This window comes from Lycium ferocissimum, chromosome 11, assembly GCF_029784015.1.
Source record: "Lycium ferocissimum isolate CSIRO_LF1 chromosome 11, AGI_CSIRO_Lferr_CH_V1, whole genome shotgun sequence".
In the NCBI taxonomy this organism is placed as follows: Eukaryota; Viridiplantae; Streptophyta; class Magnoliopsida; order Solanales; family Solanaceae; genus Lycium; species Lycium ferocissimum.
The window spans coordinates 31,271,606-31,288,319 of record NC_081352.1 but is presented as its reverse complement, the minus strand read 5'-3'; the positions used below and the strand labels follow the sequence as shown (position 1 = coordinate 31,288,319).

Below are 16,714 nucleotides of genomic sequence, written 5' to 3'. Positions count from 1 at the left end.
TGTGAATCCTCTTAAATGTGGACTCACTAATTCTATTGAATAAGTGTGGATAATCGAGGTTGAACGGGTATGTTAAGGCTAGTCCCTCTTCTAAAGGTATGATTACTTTCTTATGAATCCAATAGGTGTTTTACAAACGTCTCATGATCCCTTTATGTGAATCCATAAATGTTTTCCAAAAATATTTTTATTCCCAAAAGCTAGAAATTCATGATTCATAGAGTTTATGATTCAAAGGCATGACTTCCTTCTTGATAATCCATAAATATTTTTCAAAATGTCCTATTTTTCGAGTCAAAGATTTATGATTCTATAAGCTTTTATGACAACAATAACGGACATGTTTTTACAATATGAATGACGATGTTAAAGATGAGAATGTTTCTATGATGATGATGATTTTAAATTCTAGAAATTCCAAAGCTTATGATGTTAATACTATTATGAGATTATTGAATGATTTTCTCGATTTTATTCATTGATGTTGATCTCGCCTTATAATAATTGTTCCTTCAAGGTGAGATATAGCGATGATGATAATTCCATAATGAAAATCGGAGGCTACCGACCTTACGTCACTCCGATATAGTTGTGGCTTTGATTGGGCTCTCATGAATGCTTTATATATATATATATATGTATTTTCTCACACCGCGCCGCGCTATAGTCGGCGGGCATGGCACGTAGCGTGCACACCAGCTGCGATGGGCATGTTATGATATTGCCTCGACGCTGGCTAATGATGATAACACCGAGCCTTAATGGCCGGGCATGATATATATATATGACACCGAGCCAGGTAGGGCATGGTACGTATATGTATAGAAATTTTTTTTAAGCTAGCACGCATGACATCCCCATGAGGCGTCCGGATGTACGGGTTATCTCTCTTATTCCATGTTACCTTTCATATCTATATTATGTTGTTATCCATGCCTTACATACTCGATACATTATTCGTACGCGTCCCTTCTTGTGGTGTTGCGTTCATGCCACGCGGTGTATACGATGGTAGAGGATATTAGTGAAAGATGTTCCGAAATTTGGATTGAGAGCTCCATTTCCTTCCGGAGTGTTGCCGAGTCGTAGCATCTATGTTACGGTATCTTGATTTATGTTAGAGACTTTGCGGACGAGAGTCACGTATATAACATGTCGATCTTGTAAGTGGCTCGGTAGCGATGTATCATTATGCATTATGTTACAAATTTCATATGATTACAGATTTTACTTGATTTGAGAAAGACGAAAAGCATGTTTTTTTTTTTAAAACTTACATTATGCACTCATTTCATAATTTAAGAGTCCAGTAAGATTATGAGTATCACGAGAATCAGCGGGTTCGCTCGGCCCTAAGTAAGGGTCGGGTGCCCATCATGCCCTATCAAAAGTTGGGGTGTGACAAAGATATTCAATCATCTGCATCTCAAGTGTCCCAGTCTAGTCAACACTATGTGCTTAATGATTTTCCAGACTTTGAATATCCATCCTTTGAACATGATCCTGACCCAGTACTAAGGCCTTGTATTATATCGGAAGCGAAACTAGGTTTCGGCCTGTTGAATGTTCAAGTGTCTTCGGGACAAGAAGAATCAGCTTTGTAAGGGATGACACGAGGTGTTAGTGAACCCACATCTTCCTTACTTACCATCAAAACTCACATGAAAGGGAAAGGCTGCAGTGATTGGTAATCAGTTTGAGAAGCAAAGCAGGTAGCAAAGACTTGAGAAATTAAGAGCAAAAAAGGGGAAAGGAACATCCATACTTTAGTTTGGTGTTGCTTTGTTGTTATTTTGGGATGTAATTACTGCTTAATGACAGTACATTATGTGTAGTTTAATATTATTTTGGCTATTATTTGGATGCCATGTTGTGACTTAGGTTGTGTAAGTTTTGGTAGTTACAACATAGCATCCAAAACTCTTAAGTTTGTGTACATGTCTTAACTGTTGACATTGTCCAACTAGGTGTGTGAATATTGAACTTCGTTGGTACCATTATGGTTTGGTTTGGTTAATATAGTGAATGTGTTTTAGTAGTATAATTGCCTTTGTTTCACTCGAGAATCTGCATTTTAGGTAGCTTTAATGCCACAATTTGGGCAGTTTTTATTGAATGCAACGAATGGTTTTGAATAGTTATGGTACTTGAATTGTTAAATACATTGAATTGTGTGGTTGAATAGTGAATGGTATTGAATGGTGTAGTTGAATGGATTGAGTTTTGTGCTTGAATTGTTGACTAGTTTAATGTCGAGGATAGTTGAAAGCCTATATAAGACCCCATGTTCTTCCGAAATATGACAAAGAAGCTACTGTTATATTTGACCATGGGGCATTCTTTGTGAAATACAAATTTGGCGCAAAAGTGCGCCTCAATAAAGGATGGAAAGCCTTTGTCGATGTTAAAGGGTTGAAGGAAGGAAATGAATTGCGTTTTCAAGTATGTGATGTAGTCTGTGATGTTGAGGATCGCCTAACCTTCATTGTTCATATGAAGTAGGAAATCATAGACATAGAATAGGTCTACTTGTGCCTTTTTCTATTTAAGAAATGATGTATGATTTGGTTTGATTAATCCATCTATTTAAGGTGTTTTAGTAGTTAAATTACCTTTGTTTTTGATCAATTATTGTGCATTGTTACTATTGGAGACTTTCTGTCTTAGTATGCATTTAAGTACACAAAAGTGGCCTAATTTCTTCTCAAAACTGTCTAGCTATAGGGTCAAATTTCTGGGCAAAAAGTCTCTAGTTAGCACACAAAAAATCTAGGCAGTGTGGACTATATTCTGGGAAAAAAATGTCCAGTTTGCACGTAAAAAATCTGGCCAGTTTGGACTATATTTTACGGACAGTTTGGCACTAATATACTCCAACAATATACACCAATATACTCCAACAACTACACAAGTTCATCTAGTTAAACGAATCGCACAACAAAATAGTCCAAGTTAATATGCATGAGTAACTTGACATTAAAGATCAATGAGTTCCATTCAACACTATCCAAGATGCACATTTCACATTCAAAACTAAACTTCAATTTAATCACACTAAACATTCTTAATATACCTTCAAACTAAAATACAACACAATAATGAGCTTCGTTTTGTCATCACGCAAATACAAATCCAAAATTAACGCACATAACATTATAATACCCATCTTCAACTTCAACACCTTCTCTTCCAATTTCATAGCTTTATTAGCTTCAAAGTTTTTCATGGCCTCCTAAGCTTCCATTTTATCCTTCAAACCATCCCTTTCGATCTTCACTTGATCCAACGTCATATTCAAAACATTGATCGATCCTTTTGCCGCTTGCAATTCTAACCGTAGTTGGTTAATTGCAATAACCACACCATCGGAAAAATCTTCATCATCCCATTTCCAATAATTGCATGATTTCTACCAACAATAAATGAAATTATTTAATGTTTATACATACATTTCAACATCTATCCACAAAAAAAAAAAAAAAAAAAAAAAAAAAACAAAAACAAAAACAAAAACAAAAAACAACTTACATCACGGTTAGCACGCCAGAAATTTCCTTCCAGATTTGCAGGAGTTTTGAAGTGAACTCGAGGAGCTACCAGAATGGGAAGTCCTCGAAGACGAAACACTAACCTCAAGACTTCCTAAACCCTTAAAATTGAAGAAAGACATTAAAATTCACAAACTTATATTAACCCTAAATATTAGAATTTAAGAGGGCACACAGTTAAAGAAATTGAATTTAGTGAACACCTCACCATTTTTATTCTTAGTCAAAGCGTGGATGCAGGGAGTATGTAGGTGGAGCATTAAAATTCATGATTTATATTAACCCTAAATATTAGATTTTAAGAGGTTGATTAACACGATTAAAGAAATTGAATTTAGTGAAGAAAATTACCTTTTTTATGCTTGCAAGTCGCGTTTTTTAGATGAAGAAGAAGCTATGGAGGTGGAGAGATCGAGTGGGTGTACGGGGTGGGACTTTTAATCGGTGGGTGGGGTCTAATTTTCGGTAGGGTTTTAATTTGTGGTGGGTATTAATTTGGGTAGTGGGCCAACCCGTTTTAACAGGTATAAAATAAAAAACATGGGTCAGTCGTTGTGAGGCCTCCACGTGTCCCCTCCATAAGAAAAGGGGTATATTTGAAAGTTACCCAAACGGTAGAGGTATGAGTGGCTAAAAAGTATAACGGAGGGTGGATTTAAACAATATCCAATAGTACAAGGGTATATTTGGCCCTTGATGAATAATATCCTAAACTTTAGTATTATATGCACTAATTATGATGAATTGAATAATAAATAAATAAATTTGATAGTTGATATTAGTTTTTTAAGATATTTTTCTAAAAATAAATTATAACTGCCACATCATTAAATATGTACAGGAAATTATATTTTCGACTAAAATGACTATGGAGGCCAATTACCCAAAGTTGAGTGACTATAGAGGCCACTTACCCAAAGTTGAGTGACTTTTGGAAGACAAAACAAAGATACTCACAAGTTGATATCAATTGATGATTAAAAAAAGGTTGATATCAATTGTTTTCTTTTGTATTTGCAGGATCACAAGAAGATTAATCATAATGATACTCCCTCCGAAACCGAACAATACCGGATTAATTTTGTATGATAATGGTATAACCTTTTTAAAAATTGAAAATCGAAATTATCGTACTGAAATTTCTAATACCATATCATGCCCATGCCTAGCTCCGTCACTCCTTGTATGGTCATAGGTATTTGTAAATAAATAACTTTTAACATTTGAAATATTAGTAAAATCTTAAAAAGTATTTAAGTAAAATATTACTACATTTTTTGCTCGTTCTTAATGACATAAGTCAACTTACGTAGGTCCGGAAAAATTTCTCAGCCTTTTCAAAGAGGGTGGAGAATACGGATGTTCCTTTCTCTTTTCTTTATCTATGAAATGAAATAACCAAACATCTCGCGAATTCGATTATGTTCACTCTAACGTACCACCCAATACACCGCATTACTCAATACTCTTTCTACGGTTGAAGCAACTTTTCTTCCTCATCTTCTCACAAAACACAAGAATCACATTGCATAAAAAAACAAGTTATGAGAATTAATTGTAAGTAACTATGGCTTGTTCCGATTTGCCATGCACTTTTCTTCGTAATCCTCTCTATAATCCTAGCATACACAGCAATCACCACAAGAAGGCACTCTAAATCAACCAAGAACTACTCAAATTCCTCTCAACAACTCATCAAACATTCCCTCACAATGAACGCTTCTAAAGCTCTACGTAATCCAGGTTTCAATATCTTAGCTACTCTCCTTAAATCTCTCCTGAAATTTTCCTTTCAACTCCTCAATCAACCATTTTCACCATTCAAGATTTCGCTATTTCTAAAATCTCTGTTACTTCTTGGGCTATGAAACATTTTTTACAATACCATACTTCACCTTCAAGAATTGTTGAAAATGTCCCAGGGTAGTTGCTTGACTACACTTTTATCTCAGAAAAAAATAGCCATCACCAAAGTTGATGAAAAAAAGAGGTTTATTATGATCAACAATGTATCTATTTCTCATCCTGATTTGTTTCTTGAAAAGAGTCTTTCGATTCATGGAGTTAGTGGGACCTTTTCTGTGTTAGATTTTCATGGAATGGATGAACATGTAGATGTTATTCAATCACCAATTTGTGAAGACATATCAAACACAAAGGACCTGGTTGATTGGACGAGGATTATTAAGTTGCTAAGCTCAAAGGGATATGTTTCGTTTGCAATTGAATTGCATTCTGTTCTTGATGGGATTCTTCAAGATCGCAAATTTGAGTGATGTACATCCTTGCTCCTTTGAATTGGGGTTTTTATCATCCCCTTCACCATTTCTTGAAAAAATTGTAAGGCTTCATATAATGCCAAAGAGGTACTCTTTTATGGAATTGGCTTTCTTGCCTGATGTTATGTCCCGTATCTTTACATTGGGACATTATAAAGCTAAGTGCGACAAGTTCTGAGACAAAGTTGTTTTAAGGTTCGGTAGCGGTTTTCGCTCCCGATTTCGTTTCTATGCACAAGTTGCCTATGGATTTCGTTTGGTATAAGAAAATTATTGGAGAATAAGGATTAATTGACCAAGATTGGATGACTAAGTGAGATTAAGAACTAAATTACATCATTAGTGAGCTTAAGTGGGAGTGTGGGCTCCACTCTTGAATTGGCCAACTATTATTGGCTAAAATCTTGGGTGGGACATGTCCACCTTGTGGACTGCATATAAAAGGAGAAATTGCTGATTCAATTCAGCTAAACTCTCATTTCAACATTTACAAGTTGTAGAAAGTTAAGAATACAGAGAGAAGCTCAAGCCTTAGAAAGAGAGAGCCACGGGCTTCCATGGTCGTTCCTCCACCCCAAAACAGCCAGCTCTTCCATTTCCTTCTCACCATTAAACCCCTAAAGTGTTCTACACATTCACTATTATGTTTCAAGGGAAGAAGAAACCATAAGCATGCCATTCATGCTCCTAAAAGCTCACTACGATTTGAGTTCTCCAAGTTGATCAAAATTCCGTTTTCTCAAGCAATTTAACCCCTTTGAAGGTGTACAATAACGTGTAGCATTTATTGGAATAGCAAGAACAAGTGTTGAAATTCAAGAAGTGAATTTGAAGGGTTAGCCGATTGAAGGATTAAGTGACAAGGTAAGAGTTGATAATCTTTCATATGTTTTGGATGAATTGGAATGTATATGGTGTTGCATGTTAGTATTGGACTATTTTTCTTGAAGTTGAAGGGGGCCGTGTGTTTTAGACTTAGATGGAATCATGCTTAATCTTCTTGTACATGTATCGGGAATGAATTGAATGTGTTGTAGTATGGATAAATGATGAAAATCACGAAGATGTTGTAGTTGTGTTGGCAAGGCAGGTCAGGGGCTGTTTTAGGAGTTTATAATCGTTTTGTGCTAAGTTTTGATTGTTGTTGTTATGGACATTGTGTTATATTTTATGCATGTTGAAAATGTGAATTGAGGTGTTGAAGAAATGAATTATGTTGAATGGTGCAGTCCAAAACCGTGGATCAAGCTAGCTTTTGGTACAGAGGTAAATTTGTGTGTGTTGAATGTTAATTCTTGTTGCAAACGTTTAGTGAAAGTAAAGTGCTATGATTCAAGCTAAACCGAAATGAATTGTGGGCTGTTGTAAGAATGAAGATGATGCTAAAACGGTTCCAAGAACCATGAAAGTGATGTCATTAAACGTGTTGTTCTTGCAAGTTAAAGCTGAAAATTGCTAAGCGAGAATGAAAACGTTATGTGTGTTGTTTAGCCGTGTGTATGGAACAGTTTTGAAGGATGTATGGACTGCCCAAGTTCCCTAAGTCATGTTAAACAAGTGTGGAATGATATAAGAAAGAATGATTAGCAATGTTAGCTCGTAGCACTAGTTGGTTTGAATGCGAACGAAACGTCGCCTAAATGTTTGAAAGGGATTGTGAGCGTCGAATGCGTATTAAAATCCTTTGTAGACTAATTTGGTGGCTCTTGATATCTTGATATAGGATAAGTGTTGTCGGGCAGCAAGTACAAGTTATTATACACTAAACGCTAAAGGTACGCAAAGCTATTCTTTCCTTCTTTTGGCATGTCCTAGAGGTAAGTAAGATATAAACCGAGCCTCGGGGTGATTCCACTCTCTAACTCCTAGTATGACATGTGATTGTTATTCATCCTTAATGTTGAAAATGTTGGAATAGTCGAGTTATGGTCTCGCTATCTATTACGTGATTGACTTGTGTGTATGTAATGTGATACGGGTTCTCTTTCTTAAAAGGAATTGCATAGGTATGTTTGATTTTTATAAATGTAACATGCTGGGGTGATACATGTATATGAATCTTAAAACGTCTTTAATGTAGTTATGATGGTAATTGGAAAGAATTTAATGTGATTAGTGTCCCGATGTCCGAGAACCGATTTAGTTTACTATTCATTGAGTCTCAAAGATGTTTTACTTTTTACGTGGTTGCTTATTATTCGCGCTCGTGCTTACCGCTATATCCTTCACCGAGTCCCGGCCGTGGTACGTTCTGCGCACAACTATTATACTATTCACCGAGTCCCTCACTAGTAGGTCGGACACGTTATATATATATATATGATGATTGATGATGGTGATATGATGATATGATGATTTGGAGACGGAGGCCGGAGGGTATATATTCCTTATTACCGAGTCCCTTACTGCGTGCCGGGACACGAATATGTTTATGATGTTATGATTATAAATACCGAGTCCCTTACTAAAGGGCCGGACACGTATATATGTTTATGTTTATGATGTTATGACTACACTTACCGAGTCCCTCACTGAGGGCCGGACACGTTATATATGTTATATATTGTAATGATTATACAACGCTTTGATTATAAACACATATTGACATTGATATGAGAACGACACGCATGAAATATGTTCCAAGGCAAGTTTTATGAAACTCGGTTGTTGCATTGAATCCTCGTTCACTTTGTCATAGATATGATTCTATTTACTTTGTTTCATGCTTTATATACTCATGACATATTCCGCATCGACCCCCTTTCTTCTGGGGGGGTCATTGCCGGCAGTGCACGCTCGTTTTCGGAGATCCGCCATTTCAGGATATCTACTCAACATTATTTCGTAGTGCTCCTTTGTTCCGTAGTATAGTTTCGTGGTATAACCTTTGATATGTACATATGTTATCGTTCAGGCACGACGGGGCCCCGTCCCGTCATATGACGTCGTTGTCACTCTTAGTCCGTGGTCACAAGTGTGGGTCCGTGTGTGGTTGTTGTTTGTTGTATGGTTATGACTTGTGTCGGGGCGTACCCATTTGTAGTGGCAGCTTTGTCGCTCGCGTAGACATATATATGTTTATCATGGCACTGGTACGAAGATAGCCTTCTCTTATGTTTTGGGATTCTTTCCCTATAGATATATAATTACGCCCCGCGCTATTGCGGGCGATATTAATCGGTTAAAGGTTATAACTCGTCGGGAGACATGTGTAGCTTTGACTTGCCTATGTCTTCCTTACGCTTATGCATTGCCTCGTTCATGTTAGCGATGTATGATTATAGGTAACACGCGTATACTGTGCGCTCGTTTCGCACTAGTCACTACCATGGCGTTGGTCGTGACACCTCGATATATCATCCATCAAGACACCGGCTCCAGCCTCAAATATTACCATTTCTAAGAGCAATTTTTCGCGCTTTGACAATCGATGGCATCAAGATCACAAGACCGGATAGTTTTGCATCGAAGAGGTCATTATCCATGGAATGTTCCGTCTCTTTGAGTGGAGTGAGCTATCCATTTCATTCAGATAATAAGCTTTCTTATTTTGTGCCACGAACGCATTAGTATTTCTGTTAGATGTATATTTACTTGACCACGCTTTGCTCTATTCATTTCAAACTAGATTTAAGATACTAGTACTAGATATATACTAGCATTTTATGTCTCAGATTTGTAGCTCCAAAATTGTTATTTGATGTAACATCTTGTTGCAGTTGATAACCACCATGTCACATAGTATTTGTTATGTGTGACTTGCTAGTTCTATCATACTTGATTTCAATGCCCAATTTGCAAATCTCCATTTGATTTTTCTCTCGACTTAACTTCCAATAGATCGTAATGCCGCAATACTTTCCGTAAAAAAGTTCCCATAAACTTTAAAAAAGGAAACATAAGCTCCATCATTCATAGTAATAATAAATCAAAAAACCATACAAAATTATCACCTGTCCGTTACATGAAACTGTATTTGAATAAAAACTCACAAAGTTAAGATACGTAATAGAAAATAAGTAAACATGGTAAATAACAAAGATAATGTGGTACCAGCTTTTCCAAGAGAAAAGAGAAGGAAAAATAAATGGAAGATGGAAGAACGCATGGTTGTGTACTGAAACTGAAGTTGGAATCCTATAATTTCAGTGCATGTTGTCAATTTCTCCTTCATTGCTTCCTTCATGGCATGAAATCACGTCCTGTTCTTCATTGTCTTCCTCCTCTTCCTCTGCCTTTGTCCAAGATCCTAAACCCTCAACGTTACATGGGAACCTTTTACTAGCCGAATTGCAAGTACACTTCTAAGGCATTTGAGCGCTGCATTTCACTTTGGAATGTTTCCATGTTTCCCCCTTTGGCAATAATTTCAAGACAAATTCTTCAACATTCTAGTTACCCATATTACCTCCTCCTTTATGTAAATTTTGATATATGGTTACATCGAATCTTCGATATAAAGGCACAAGAATACCGAGGAAGTGAAATGGGTTTATCCATGCCGGTGTGGTTTCTCCGAGGAAGCCGCCTTAGGTATAATTCTTCAACGCGCGTTGGTGGTGACAAGTCATCCAAATTTTCCTTATAATGTCCTTGTTTTCACAATTTCCGCATTAATGATAGCATCCCTAGTAGTTTAAGGTGTTCCAGTTGCGTCTAATTCCTTGTCCTCTATCATGCTTTCCTCTATTATGCTTTCCTCTATTATGCCCATGATATTTGGCACAAATATCATGTTTTGTGTCATTTTACATCCTACTCTTATGACTTTTGTCGCTTAATTCATGATGCAATCGCCGTATTTGAACTTATGTCGTTATATTTCATGTGTACAGTAATGCATGATGACAAACGATGGAAAACCGTGCTTAAAGTGATTGATTTTGTAGCATATGACGATTAGACGTGTGACGAGTCGAAGACCACAAAGCGAGGAACTAAAAGGAAAATAATTCGACCGGGTGGTCCGCTTTTCTTCCGCACGCGTGAAGAAATCGGATGCAAAACCCCGTGCATTATCAGCTTTCCTTCCGCACGCGGAAGGAAAGCAGTGAGGCTCAAGACATAGGTACATCCTTTCCGCGATGCGGAAGGAAAGCGGGGTTCTCGCGCAAGCTTCCCGCCCGACTAGGGATTAGGTTTACTTATTTTTGTTTTTACCCTAGACTATATATAGACGTTTATTAAGCCGAAAACGTGTACCGGGGATTATTCAAAGACTTGTAAGCTACCGTTCTATTTCTTCTCTCTAGGTTTATTTTATTTTTCATCTTTTTCAACCTCTCTAGACTATTCATTTTGTCTATGATCGAATCATAAGTAGCTAAACTTCTTAATTTAGGTTGTATGAAAGACTTTGAAAGTTGGTTTGATGACAATTATTATCTATTGATTTTTCATATTTTGGGGCTGCTTATTTATTCTTTAGATCTTAATTGTTTGATTATCCGGCCAATATTTAAACACTATCCGTGTGTGCGCGAATCGACTCGAGAAAGGGAATTCACGACGTAATAAGAATAAATAGAGTTTGTTCGATTTTAATCGTTTCGCTACTGAGGATAGAGATATATCCTTTAGCCCTACTTAGTTGAATACGAAGAAATAAATGCTCTTATTACCTCTCGATGACCATAGAGATATAGGCGTTATAGTAACATCTGCTGTGCTTGTGAGTAGTTCGAGAGAATATTATAAAGTATAATTAACCCGTCAACTAGTAACCCAGAAATAAAATAGGTGGAATTGTCCGAAGATCAACCGGATTGTCGAAAGCTACGACCAGATCTTTTTCTCATCTGATAATTTTACTTGTACGACTACGTATACTGCGTGAAAGGGTTGGGAGCAAAGCCTAATCGTTAGCATTCGTAGTTGAGCCGGTCACGATCTACCTGTGCAACAAGCTTCGTTGTTGCCGGATTTGGTATCTTGAACCCGTACATCTCTTTAATATTAGAAAGCCCAAAGAGACCTTGTGGTAAGCATGAAAAGACGGACAACTTCCAACATCAAGAATTGCCAACGGGAAGTGTCGTGATTGATTGGTAGATTTTTCAAAGCCTCGGGCATTCTCTAAGAACCGCATTTGGACACCTCATAACTTCCTACCAGTAACTGAATTTCGTCCAACTTATCAACACCTCGAAGATTTAAATGATTAGTCACTTAGTGATGTGATCCACTTCCATACATCGACTAAACATATGTTTTCTAAATTTGACACATGACAGTCCAAGACACTCGAGAGTCTTGATTTCAGCCGTAGCGATTTTCCTATCAAGCCGATGATATTTGTGGTAGTGAGAAGAAGTGTCGTGCTTTGAATTCCCAAACAAGGATTGAAAGTTATTTTCCGGCGACCCCTAAGTTGCCGAGAGTTAACGTGGCGGGCCTACCTTTTAAAGCTACAAAATCACTCTTCTTTTGTAATCGTGATTACCATGTCCCGAACCATGTCATGCATTTTGCAACGTCAGAACTCTACGATCAAAGTTTCTTCTTTGGGCAAGCCTTCAACCAAGCACCTACTCACCAACAGCTGCACAAGTAACTAAAAAAGCTACATCTCGTTATAGCTTCGTTCCATTGCCACCTACTCAATCCTTCCCCTACCCACCAATGAACCAATTGTCTCCTCTCAATCTCATGGTCATCCGGATAGATTGAAATGCCAATATGCAATCGCTTTTGTTATAGCCCGTATTTCAGATGTTCGGATATTATGGGCAACATGGTGAAAAGTTAAGGACAAGACTATGTTCTAAAATAATTTTAATGAACGAGTTGGTTATGAATATTATTTGTGAATATTATTGGACTGGAATATTAAGAAAGGCTAGGGGCAAGAAGGAATTCGTAAAACGGGCCGTGGAAATAATGCCATGTCAGTGGATAAAATGGTAATATTGAGAAAAATAGGTAAACGGGAATTTCACACGAGTCTCTTGAATGTTCCAACAAGGGGCCATATTGACCATGTGAAAAAAAAAAGAATGAAAATGATGACAAAAATAAGTCATCTTTGCCATGGAAATAAAGAAAATTCTAGAAAATAAAAGGAAGGGAAAAGAAAATAAAAATCTAGAGAGGGGGCATGTGCCCCTCACATGGCCATGAGAATTATATATATATATATAGAGATGAGGAGTTCATCTTTTAATTGGAAGAGTGGGAGAAAGAAAGAAAGAAAGGAAAAAAAAAAAAAAGAGAGAGAGAGAGTATATATATTATTTATAAGCATGGCCAAAATTGGCCATGTAGATTTTGATGAAGAAAAATTATTCTCTTCCATGTTTTCTACTTTGAAGGTGCTAAACAACATGAAGTAGTTGTTGAATCAAGCCAAATTCTTGTTCTCGCAAAACCTTGTCCTAGCCGTAACGAAGGAGGGAGTGGAAAAGGTGAGTTCTAATTCTCTTTTCTTGTGTTAAAGATGGTTTACGAGTGTTGTAGTGCATGGAAATGAATGAAATAAATGAGAATGTGGATGGTGGTATACGGCCGTGTATGTCAAGCCATGGCCGAATGGTAGGTGTGTTTGTAAGACATGGTAAATTGATCTTATTTAGTATTCTTGGTTGTTGGGTTGTACGGGAGCGGTGGATTGATTCTACGTGGAATGTTGTTTTTTTGTAGTAATGTAAAGGGATGGATGAAAATGCATGAAAATGTGTAAGAAGTTGTTGTAACCGAATAGTAGGCGATTTGGTAAGTTAAGGTAAATTGATGTAACTCACATCTTAGTTGTTGTCGTTATGGATTACGCGATGTAAAATGAAAGGTGTTGTTGAAGTTAACGTATATGAATGATAATGAAATGTGTGGTTTGTGTTGAATTGGAAGGTTTCGTAAAGAAAAATGTTGATCGAGTTGTTGAAAGATTGGTGAATTAAATTGAATTGAATTGAATTGAATTGAATATAAATGGAATGTCATTGCAAGATCGTTGGTATTGTTGTGGGTTCGGGCCGAGTTGAATTTCGGATTGTTGTTGATTGATGAATTGGAGCCGAGTTAGATTCTCGGGGGTGGTATATTTATTAGGGAGATTACGCTAAATTCCCAAGCATCATAAGTGAATGTACTTGAAAGGTTAAGACAAGTGTATGTCACGAATCTAACGATAGTACCGATCTTCGCATGACTAACAAGCTGACAACAAGCCGTAGCTAGTAAGGCAGCGTGTACAGGTATGTTAATGGCTCGTCCCTTTTTTCGTGGCATGAATCATACATTGCGACCTCCATGGAATGCTCCCATAGCGCCTTGTTTCCAAAGTTAGAAATTATGATTTCAAAGTATGATTTTCTTCTTAAAAGTTTATAAATGTTTTTCAAAAATATTCATTTTCTCCAAAATCCAAGTTTTACGTTTTTGATAGTTTTTATGACTAAAACGACGACTATGGCTTTATGATGACAATACAGATGATACTACGATATGAAATGTTAAGCTATTCCCTCGGATAATGACTATTTTAAAGGTTCAGACTTCAAACGCTCATAACTTTCTTATGTCAACCGGACTCAATCCGAAACCTGCTTACAAGGGCTCAAGCAGTGACTGCATTATATTTCCTTAACTGCCGCATCTTATAATGCCTGCTCCTCCAAGGGGACACGATGATCTCGATATTCCATAATGCAATCGCATGTTGCCGACCTCATGCCTCCGATTGATACATGATCTTTCTTCGAATTTCATGCATATTGCTTATATGATAAATGTATATGGATACATGATATTGATTAATGTATATGTATACGGAACGGGAAGTATAACCGTGTCCACTGAGTCCACAGCTTATCATCCTTGACAGCGGATTTCCTGACGCGGATATGAGAAATCGGATACGCGCGTCCTGTGTGATATATATATATAATATGATATACTTGGGACACCGTTGGGGAGGGGGTGGGAGAGCCGATGAATTCTAAGGCCTCGTAAATGCGAGTAAAAAGTACCGATCGCTTTTCCTAGTGTGATCCGCTTTCTCTATGTACAAGAATAAGAAACACCGAACGTGCATCGTATGACTTTGATACTGCGTGGCTGGGAGTGAGAGTCGAGGGTATTCGCGTTTTGTATTTGCATAATAAAAGGATACCGTTTAATCGAAATGTCTCCGTTTCGCATACGTGAATAAGGAATACCGTTCTTTTTCAAAAAAAGTCTAAGCATACCCGGCAATTGCACAAGAAGGCATCCATATGCAGAGTGTACTTTTTATCCCAGACAATCCAAATGTTCCCAGATGTTATTATTCATACGATTCCTTTTTCTATGCTACTATTCATGCCTTACATACCCAAAAATCGTCGTACCGACCCCTTTTTTGGGCCCCGTTTCATGCCGCGCAGGACACCTGCACGGAAAAGAGTAAGGAAGGCCCCAAATGGGGGAAAGTTCCTTTTGGCCCGGAAAAGGAACCCCCCCAAGAATGCTGGGTTTCCCGGGGATTACGCTTAAAATTTTGCGTACGAGTCGGGGGTTTTGGGAGACGGGCCGGGGTTTTATGATACGAGTTTGTAAAAATACATATTTTACTCGTTTTTAAAAGCAACAAAAGGGGGGCCTATTATGAAATGAGTTTTTATTAAGTTTTGTTTGCTATAAAAAGGCCGAAAAAAAATTTAAACGTAGTAAAAAGTCGGCGGTTCGTCTCCCTCCGGTTTTTTGGGCCCTCCCATCACACCCTGATCAAGATTGGGGTGTGACAGCCTTAGATGAGCTAAGCTCATCATAACTTAGCTGCAAAGATGCCATAACGGATATATTGCTTTCATTATCCAAGACTAATTTCTCTCGAAAATTTTCACATATCCCGTCCACTCCCCCAAGTGAATGTGATTTCGATGATAACATCCCACCCGTGGTCTTGATTTGCTAGAGGAAGACCACAACATTTGCGCACGATCTCTCTCCCAACATCTTCCAATTGAGCATTACTCTTCCCTTTAGTTGACAAAAATGCAAACTTGCAGAACAATGACCAACTCTCTTCATCATCAAGCAATCTTGGTCGATGAATTCTTGTTTCGTGGCTCCATTCTCTTAACAACATCCACATTTCTTGATGTGATTATAATACAACTAACTATTGCGTCAAGAACTTGGGTAATCCCCTCGAGATCCTATCCCACCATCCATCATCAATGCTCCATACATCATCCATGACAATCAAGTATGACTTATGTGAAAGTGCTTCAAGAATTCTGCTAAGCATCTCTCCTTTATCAGTTCCACTATCGTCTACATTTAGCTGTCTCAAAATTCCCTTCATGATTGCCAGCTCATCATGTTTGAGATACAGTAAACCCAAACTTTCTTTTTGAAATCTCACATTCACTTGTCCGTCGTGGTAAACCTTTTGCGCGATTGTGGTTTTACCCAAACCACCCATACCAACAATTCCAACATCAATGGACGACTCACTTTTTGAAAGGATCCATTCTTTGATTTTTCTCGTATCTTCTGATAACCCCACAATTTCAGATTGGTCAAAAATGTGCGAGGTCCATCGTGTCCGTCTGCTGCTGCCATCCTCGCTTCTAGATTGTTCAGTTATTGGACCAACAAAAGTCCTCAGCCTCTGATGCATCTTCGCTATCTCCTTGTTGAGTTCTGTCAGTTTCTTTCCAGTGTTGTATCTGAAAGAAATCTCCCTTGGAGACGGAAACAAGCAAGAAGAATTCCCTTTATCTTTGGATAATCTTCATGAATTTGGCAATCCGTGATCACGTTACCTGCTTCATACGTTAGTTCTTGAAGATCAGATAAGGTTGACAGACTTATTGTTTCCTTTCAGCCTGTTTGCTTCAGCGAGATAACAACGCATGAGAGATTCAGTTCTTTCTTCATCTCTTCAAACCATTTCAAATTGCA

General features: G+C 37.6%; 2 pseudogenes; one reads left to right on the top strand and one right to left on the bottom strand.

The window, feature by feature from the left end:
- The first annotated feature begins 5,134 nt into the window (after window positions 1–5,134).
- LOC132038236 (fasciclin-like arabinogalactan protein 21) lies at window positions 5,135–9,363 on the top strand (annotated as a pseudogene).
- A 6,281-nt stretch (window positions 9,364–15,644) lies between these two features.
- LOC132038235 (disease resistance RPP13-like protein 4) lies at window positions 15,645–16,232 on the bottom strand (annotated as a pseudogene).
- Window positions 16,233–16,714: the final 482 nt, after the last annotated feature.